General features: G+C 44.8%; 1 non-coding gene across 1 annotated transcript; it reads left to right on the forward strand.

The window, feature by feature from the left end:
• Positions 1-1,099: 1,099 nt before the first annotated feature.
• On the forward strand, positions 1,100-1,173 carry trnan-guu (transfer RNA asparagine (anticodon GUU)). The gene has a single exon. It is a non-coding gene; the product is annotated as a tRNA-Asn (tRNA).
• The last annotated feature ends 7,924 nt before the right edge of the window (positions 1,174-9,097 follow it).

Raw genomic sequence — 9,097 nt, forward strand, 5'->3', positions numbered from 1 at the left:
CGTGTAAGTTTTCACACTGGGATTCAATTTGAAGAAAGCGATGCTGTGATAACCCGGGGCTATTGACGAGATGCAGTGCAAGAAGGCTAATGATAACAGTGACAGTTCTGACACTGTGAGCGACAGTTAAAGGTGGACAACATTTAAAGTCTCATGCAGCAGGTCTGGGTCCAAATATTTCACGTGACATCTCCTTATGCTCCTGTCACTCCTTTTCCTCCACGTAGAGTTCATTTGGAATTCATGTGCGGCTGCATTACGCATTTTCCAGTTCTGCGCTTCGAACAAACGGGATTTTAAAGGTACCTCTGTGACCTGCACTTTCTTTAAATGAGTTTTGTTCGCCGTTGCATTCGACTGTGAAATCGCTCTCGGTTTTTATCTCAATTGACCAGACTGTGACCGCATTGTATCTGTCAGCTTGTAAGTGGCGAGGTTGGGGTCAGCACGGGTTGTTTTCTACTTTTGAAATCTCACCAATTACCAGAGAAAAGAAACGTTGAATCAAGCTGTCCCTGTCCGTGATGAATTGAATGAATATCGCTCCAAGCAGATCTGGACAATGCGCAGTGCAGCCGCACAGGAGTTCCAAATCCACCCTCTCGCCACTCGGCAATCGCATTGACTGAACTTTACTCTGACCTGTTGTCACCGCGCTGAAATCGAGTGTTTGTCGGCCACATTTTCTTTTAACATCATAGTTACTGGTTTAAGAGTGAAAACTGACGTCAGCTTCACTGTAAGTGCAAGAGACAACTTTGTCGACACCGTGTAGTGTCACAGATCTGCTCGTTGGACCTGCTCGTTTCATCTCCTCTCATTTGTATCAAACTTGAATATTACTGGAATAGAGAATGGAGAATCACAGCTCGAGAATTCAATCCTCTCGACCACAATGGGACCAAGTCTTCCAACATTCAGCTGTTTAATGGCAAGGTGAGTTTAATGTTCAGAAATAATAGAGCACAGATTTTCACTCGTGCAAACTTCACACCCTTTATTTTGGAAAAGTAAACTGATAGCAGAGAGATGTTATTTTGATCGCTGCAACCTGAATTTTTAGCTGGTTGAATCAATGGTTCAAAGAAAAACAGGTCGTGTCTCTGTGGCGCAATCGGTTAGCGCGTTCGGCTGTTAATTGAAAGGTTGGTGGTTCGAGTCCACCCAGGGACGTGATGGAAACTTTTACCTTCAGATTCATGGTCTCGTATTTCCTGGTTTCAAATATATGTTTTGTCTGCAAAAAAATGCACGGTTTCGATGGCCAGCTGAGCACGGCTGTTTTTCCACCATTTAACCTGAGATTGCCTTCACGGAAATTAGAATTCTTCTTCACAGACAAGGTCCAAAGATTGCAGGAGATCCGCTTCACTCTGACATGGATGTTTCTGCAGTGAGCGACACCAGACTGTTTCCACAATAAATGTCAGTCCTTTTATTTTGGAAACGCAAAATTGTTTTCGCATTCCGAAGGGTTTCAGTTCATTTGTGAACTCCACCATTGACACTGCTGAAGGTTGTAGGCTCAGGGAGTGGAACCTCCAGGAGTGGACTGTAAGAAAGCTGGGTTTCGGCATCCTGACAAATATATGCCGAGGAACCAGAGGAAACCTTACGAAGGAACCGTCTGGGGTTTTACCTGTAAGTTTAGGTCTCATGGTGAATGATTCCAGACTCCCCGAACTGCCTCATATTTAACTCAGGTCAGATCAGGATGAATTCAGTTGACAGGAGGATAGTGTCAAATATCACCCACAATCGAGGGAGACAAAATCAACCATTAGAGAAGCTACGAGATCATTGGAAAAGAAGATGGTGCACAATTGTGGGAATAAAAGCAAACGCCTTTTCAGCTGCGTCAGGAGTCAGAAGACCATTCAAGATAGTTTAGGTCCACTGAAAGGCAGTTCAGGACAGATTCCCAGGCTATGGCAGAGATGTTAAATGACTATTTCTCATCATCCTACACTCCTGTGGATGATGCTCAGATTCCAGCTGTGGGATGTGCTGTCAACAATAACAGCATAAATATTAAAATAGAAAGGGATGTCATTTTGGATAAAATACGAAATCTCAAAATAGATTGTGCTCCAGGTCCAGATGATATCCACCCCCGGGTGTTTAAAGAGATGGGACGGGTGCTCTGTGAACCCCTTGCCTGTATCTTCAACAGCTCAATAGAGTCAGGGATTGTCGCCTGAGATTGGAAGGTAGCTCACGTAGTTCCCATTTTCATTCAAGGGGACAAATCAGAGCCAGGCGATGACGGGCCCATCAGTGTGACATCGATCAGAGGGAAGATGCTTGAAGGGATCCTAAGCGATGCTGTTTATGACCACGGGGAAAGAGAAGGGGCCATTTGAGATACTCAACGGGGCTTCCGGAAAACAAGGTCGTGTCTTACAAACTTGCTTGAGTTTTTTGAAGAATTTGCTGGGTTAGTGGATGAGGGTAATCCGCTTCACATTTTCTATTTCAGACTTGTCAAACTCATTTTCGATTATGAGCCTGATCCGATATCATGGCACTTGGCCTGGGCCACATTCAGCAAAAGTTATTAAACTAGAAGTAGATGAAGATGAACTATATTGGTACTTACTTACGTTTAGATTTTATTTATTGCTACTGCTGCTCCCGATACCTGGCATCTCTTAGCTTGAACCATTGCATCAATATTTGGAGTAAATGACTTGGCTGTGTGATGTCTTGGATAAAAACATGAGGCCACTTGTCATTACAGAACTTTGGAAGTGAATTCCACAGTTTCACAACTCCCTGTGTAAAGAAGTTTCTCTTGATCATTGCACTAAAGCAGAAAGTCGGGGTTAAGGGTCGCTACTCAGACTGGTAAAAGTTGGAAAGTGGTGTTCCACAATGATCGGTGCTGGGACCACTGTTCACAATTTATATAAACGATTTGGACTCGGGAATTGGATGTGCAATTTCAAAATTTACGGATGACACCAGTTTGGGGCGGGGTATAGCTGATACTGATGAATACTACAAGAATATACAAGAAGACATTAATAAACTTGCAGAATGGGGGTGTAATTGGCAAATTAATTTGAATAAAGATGAGGATGAAGTGGAGCATTTTGGTAGCAAGAACAAGGAGGCCTCATAATGCTTGGACAATAAGAGTCCATATGGGGTGGAGGAGTAGTGGGATCTAGGGACACAGATACACAAATTACTAAAATTAGTGATGCAGGTTAAAAAGGCCATAAAAAAGCAAACCAAGAACTGGGGTTCATTTCTAGAGGGATAGAATTGGAAAGCTATGTTAAACATGTATAGAACCTTGATTAGACTACACTTGGAGCATTGTGAACAGTTCTGGTCTCCATATTATATGAAGGATATAGAGATACTGGAGAAGGTGCAAAAAGGATGTCACCATATAAGTGGTCGCTGGATTTGGTGTCTCTGAGCACCTGATCCCTGTATTTGGTGTACCAATGTAAGTGGTCCCTGGATTTGGTGTCTCTGTGTAAGTGGTCCCTATATTTGGTATCCCTGTCTCCGTGTCCTTGGATTTGGTGTCTCAGTGTCAGTGTTTCGTGGATTTGGTGTCCCAGTGTAAGTGGTCCCTGGATTTGGTGTCCCAGTGTAAGTGGTCCCTGGATTTGGTGTCTCAGTGTAAGTTGTTCCCGGATTTGGTGTCCCGTATAAGTTGCCCTCGATTTGGTGTCACAGTGTTCGCGGTCCCTTGTGAATTGAGGCATCGCTCGTGTAATTTTTCTCCTCTTTCCACCTTTGCAAAAAATTGTTGCCAGCTTATTAAAGCCATAAACTGGCTCTCGGGTACGGCACAGAAAAAATGAGACCTCGTCAGTTTCCCTGAGAATGACAGGTCTGAATTCGAGTTCGAGAACATTTAGCAATTGAACCAGACTGGGAGGGTCGGGCCTGAGTTGCGGCTTACTAACGGAAAAGTAGCGGTCAGTTTACTACGCACCATGGGGAAGGCCTGAGCACTCATGTTTCTGTATAATTTATTTATTTATTATGTTTGTTGCCTCCCTGGCACCAACCTCGATGGGATGACAATAATTAATTTTCTGTTCACCAATTCCGGCTTTCAATGGCGGGGCATTTCCCCACAATCCCCCGCGCCTCAGAATGTGCCCTATTAATGACGACAGGAGACAAGTGCACGATGCCAGGACCGGGCCGTGCTCTGAGCATGAGCAGTGCGAGTGGTGGCGAAGGACTGAGGAGGAACAGGCGTGTCGGGGGCCGGGAGAAGACGGGGGAGTATTTGGACCTGTGGTTAGGCGGAGAAGCGTCACAAGCACCTGATGGCGTCTTGAGGCCACAAATCCGAGTCCACAGGCCCAGTGTTTGCACCTCGGTGACAGGCCCGACCAGCAGCCGTCCGAAAATCAGTGTGACTGGCCGCCATCTTGCGAGCGGAAGTCATGGTAGAATCTTGGCGCATGCGCGACCATCTTGGCACTGGAACAAAGAGTGGGCAGGGTTTCAGGGTCCCAGTGACCGGTCACAAAGAGTGGGCGGGGTTTCAGGGTCCCAGTGACCGGTCACAAAGAGTGGGCGGGGTTTCAGGGTCCCAGTGACCGGTTACAAAGAGTGGGCGGGGCTTCAGGGTCCCAGTGCCTCATTTATTTTATCCTCACTCTGCCCACAGCGGGTGGAGACCTGAACCCAATCAGAGGAGAGGGAGGGAGAAAACTGGGAGTGGAGGGAAGAAATATTGGAGATGGTGGGATGGGTTTGGATTTCAGCACAGGGAGGAGGGAGAGTGTGTGGGACGGGGATTTACGGCTTTGGCGGAAAAGAGAGGATAGAAAGTTCCATAGAAACTAGAATTGTCTGTTCCAAATTTCGATCCTGTATTTAGAGTGATGACTTTTGTGAACTTTTACAGGGTATTAGAAGGGGAGGATTTGCAGACGGGAAATTCAAACCAAAGATCACGTCAAGATCTGACAGAGTCACTCGATTCATCAGGACTTGAATATCATCGACCTATGACTGTGGAAGGAGAAATGTTTGTCTTTTCTGTCTGTGGAAGAAGATTTCAAACATCAGTGTGACTGGAAAAACACCGAGACACACACACCCGAGTGAGAGTGTTCCAGTGCACTGACTGTGGAAAGAGCTTTCACCAGTTACACAGCCTGAAAAAACACCGCACCATTCACAGCGGGGAGAAACCGTACACGTGTTCTGTGTGTGGTCGAGGCTTCAACTGATCGTTCAATCTGGAGAGAGACAAGGACACCCGCACCACGGAGAAACCATGGAAATGTGGGGACTGTGGGAAGGGATTCAATTACCCATCAGAGCTGGAAACACATCGACACAGTCACACTGGGGAGAGGCAGTTCACCTGCTCCACACAAAACAGGAAAATTACAGTTTCCGGTCCAGGGTGCGTTTCCTGATCTCACCCGGGGTGGTACTGAGCTCCACGGAGCAGGAAACGCCCAGGCACAGTCTCAGGCCTGTGCTGAGTTTTCTATTGTCAGGCTCGTGGTTTCGAGCCCCACTTCGGGTGGTTCGTGTTATAATTTTTAGGCTGATTTCACAAGCGATCCTCAGTTCCAAATTCCCCCGGCAGAGAGTACAAGGAGCATTTGATATAAATTAGATTCAAGGGCAGTATCAGAAATGTCCTCCTTGATTCTGGACCTTGATCTCTCTCCAACCGCTCGCTGCTACAGATTGAACTTTATTTCAATTCGCCTGCAGCTCGGGATCAATGCGGATCAGAGTGTCTTCGGGCCCATGTCTCCCTTCAGAGTCCATCAATGCAGGGAAAAGAATGGAAATTTTACAGACATTACGTGTTCTGTAACTTCTCATGAAAACTAAAGTGTTTTTCACTCCGTGTCCAGCACTGTGAGGTCTCCCCTGGTGTGTCCACTTTCTGTGTTTGAAACACTTCGGTGTATTTCGTTCCGTGTCCATAACGGTGAAGTCTCCCCGGCTGTATTAGCATTTTGTGTTTATAAAGAGTGTAAATTATTGACCGGGAGTTTGTGTGTAGGGGGTTTGAGGGTGAGCTCTGTTTCCCGCTCCCTGATGGATTGAATGGAGGAAAGAATGAATGAGAGAGAGACGCGATGTGGGAGACGGAATGATGGAAGAATGTGTCCATGAACCTGGTTAAAAGTGACCCAAACACAAGATAATATTAAGATATCATCAGCAGAACATTAACATAACCGAATCTCCGAGACCCGGTCAGGTCCGATTCCCCCGAAGTAAGGAATGAGCGGGAGAGGCAATTCCACCCGGTCTATGTTTTTTTTTTCAAAGCGCTGCCATACCGTCCAACTTGGGATGGAGCCGAAATAGCTCAACTGAGAATGCGAAAATTTGAAAATCCGTGGTTCAATTCCGAATTTCAGCAAAATTTGTTTTTTTGGATCTCGTTCTTTGGATCGAATCTCGCATTAATTTACACTGAAATTTTAACCGGCGCTGGAGGCCTGGGGACGGAGTGGAGAGGCATCAAGATTGAGAAATATTGAGAGCATCTTTATTTAGCTTTACTTCTTTTTGCATTTTTCTCTGTTTTTTGCGTGTCTCAGTGCCGGGCAAACATCTGATTTGAAACATTTGATTTCTAAATTGATGCCTTTTCCACATCTCGGGGCGGCCAGACACGCTTTGTCTGTTTGTTACTGCTTGTGACCATTAAAGAGAACAAGCCCCGAGTTGAAGGTTTAAACCGGCAGAGAGATAAAACACCGGGAATAAAACTCGTTGCCTCACATTGTTAGATACCGAATGACACAGGATGTAATGTGCGTCAGTAAACATACCCAGATACTGAGTGACACAGATTGTAATGTGTGTCAGTAAACATATCCGGATACTGAATGACACAGGATGTAAAGTGTGTCAGTAAACATACCCTGATACTGAGTGACACAAGTTGTAATGTGTGTCAGTAAACATATCCGGATACTGAGTGACACAGGATATAATGTGTGTCAGTGAACATTCCCGGATACTGAGTGACACAGGTTGTAATGTGTGTCAATAAACATATCCGGATACTGAGTGACACAGGATGTAATGTGTGTCAGTGAACATTCCCGGATACTGAGTGACACAGGATGTAATGTGTGGCAGTGAACATTCCCGGACACTGAGTGACACAGATTGCAATGTGTGTCAGTAAACATTCCCGGATACTGAGTGACACAGGTTGTAATGTGTGTCAGTAAACATACGCGGATACTGAGTGACACAGATTGTAATATCTGTCATTAAACATACCCGGATACTGAGTGACACAGATTGCAATGTGTGTCAGTAAACATACCCGGATACTGAGTGACACAGATTGTAATATCTGTCATTAAACATACCCGGATACTGAGTGACACAGATTGTAATGTGTGTCAGTAAACATACCCGGATACTGAGTGACACGGATTGTAATGTTTGTCAGTAAACATACCCGGATGTTGAGTGACACAGATTGCAATGTGTGTCAGTAAACATACCCGGATACTGAGTGACACAGATTGTAATGTGTGTCAGTAAACATACCCGGATACTGAGTGACTCAGATTGTAATGTGTGTCAGTAAACATACCCGGATACTGAGTGACACAGGTTGTAATGTTTGTCAGTAAGTATACCCGGAAAAATGGTTCCGGAAATGGAAAGAAATAGAGAGATAGGAAAGAGAGAAAAGAGACAGTTAGAAAGAGATCGAGAAACGGAAAGGTGAGTGAGAAAAGAAGGATAAATGAAGAATGAAAAGAAAGATGTGTTCCTCCGCCCCAGGGGCAAAGATATATCAAACATTGTAAAGAATGTTATTCCATAAACTATTCCCTCTGACGTTTTGCTTGAATTTGCTTCATTTTAAAATCTGGATTTTCAAAGTTACTAAAAGAATGTGTTAAATAACTGATAACCCGTACGGGGAACGAACCTGCGATCTTGGTTTTATTAGTACCACGCTCTAACCAACTGAGCTAACCAGCCATTCGCCACGTTCTCGGCCATTGGCTTGGGGCACGCGTTGGGTGGTCTGTGTTTTACTTCTCACAATGCGTAATACGGTTATTGCACGAATATTGAACAAACCACATCCCTTAAACATTGTTACTTGTTTCCCTTAAACATCGCACTCATATACACACACACAGTTCATATATACACATCGAACTCATAAAAACACACCCACAGTTCATATATAAACATCGCACTCATATATACACACCCACAGTTCATATATAAACATCGCACTCATATATACACAGCCACAATTCATGTATAAAAATCGCACTCATATCTATACTCCCACAGTTTATAAAAGAACAGCGCTCTCCGACTACACACCTCGTTAATATCTACCCAAAGTCCTGTTTATAGTTCTCACCAAAGTCTGAACACTGAAAGCTTAACTGTTTTCCAGATACTGTCCGTCCTGCTTTGCATTTTCAGCATCGGATTTCCTGCAGATCGGCAAAGGGATCGCAATATCGGTCCTAGTGGTGAATGCTGCTTCTAACGGACGTCTCGGTGTCCAGGAGTTGGCGGGGATTGGAAAACTCTTGTGTCACACGACGTGTATGAAAGGCCCGTGAACACATGAAGGTCCACACCTCGTGCTGCAATGTTAGCGTGCCTGACATCAACTTAAAAGGCGGTGTGCTCGAAACACGTTGTGGTCACAGTTTCTGTCTGCACATAACTGATCCTAAATCATTGAAGATGGAATGTTTTCTTTGCTACTTCACCTAAAATAAAATCTCATAATGAAGTTTGATTCTTCCTTCCCTGTTAGAGGGAAAATTGCATAAATCCGAGCCAGGTAGGAGTCCAACCTGCAGTCTTCTGATCCGTGGTCAGACGCGTTATCCATTGCGCCATTGGCCCATGTGGGAACTTGTGTGTTTTATTTCATTTTTCATTCAGAATCAACCCGCAGATTGACACAGAGAGATCAACACAGCGAGAGATACAAACAGTATCGCTGAACACAGCGAAATAGACAAGAGATATAGAAATGTACCAAACGGCCTCAAACTCCAACACACAGTGGCGAGTATCTGACAGGTATCAGTGAGAGGAGGTGGTGATTTTGCAGCTTGATTTGACTCCG

Source organism: Heptranchias perlo, chromosome 20 (genome assembly GCF_035084215.1).
Source record: "Heptranchias perlo isolate sHepPer1 chromosome 20, sHepPer1.hap1, whole genome shotgun sequence".
NCBI lineage: Eukaryota > Metazoa > Chordata > Chondrichthyes > Hexanchiformes > Hexanchidae > Heptranchias > Heptranchias perlo.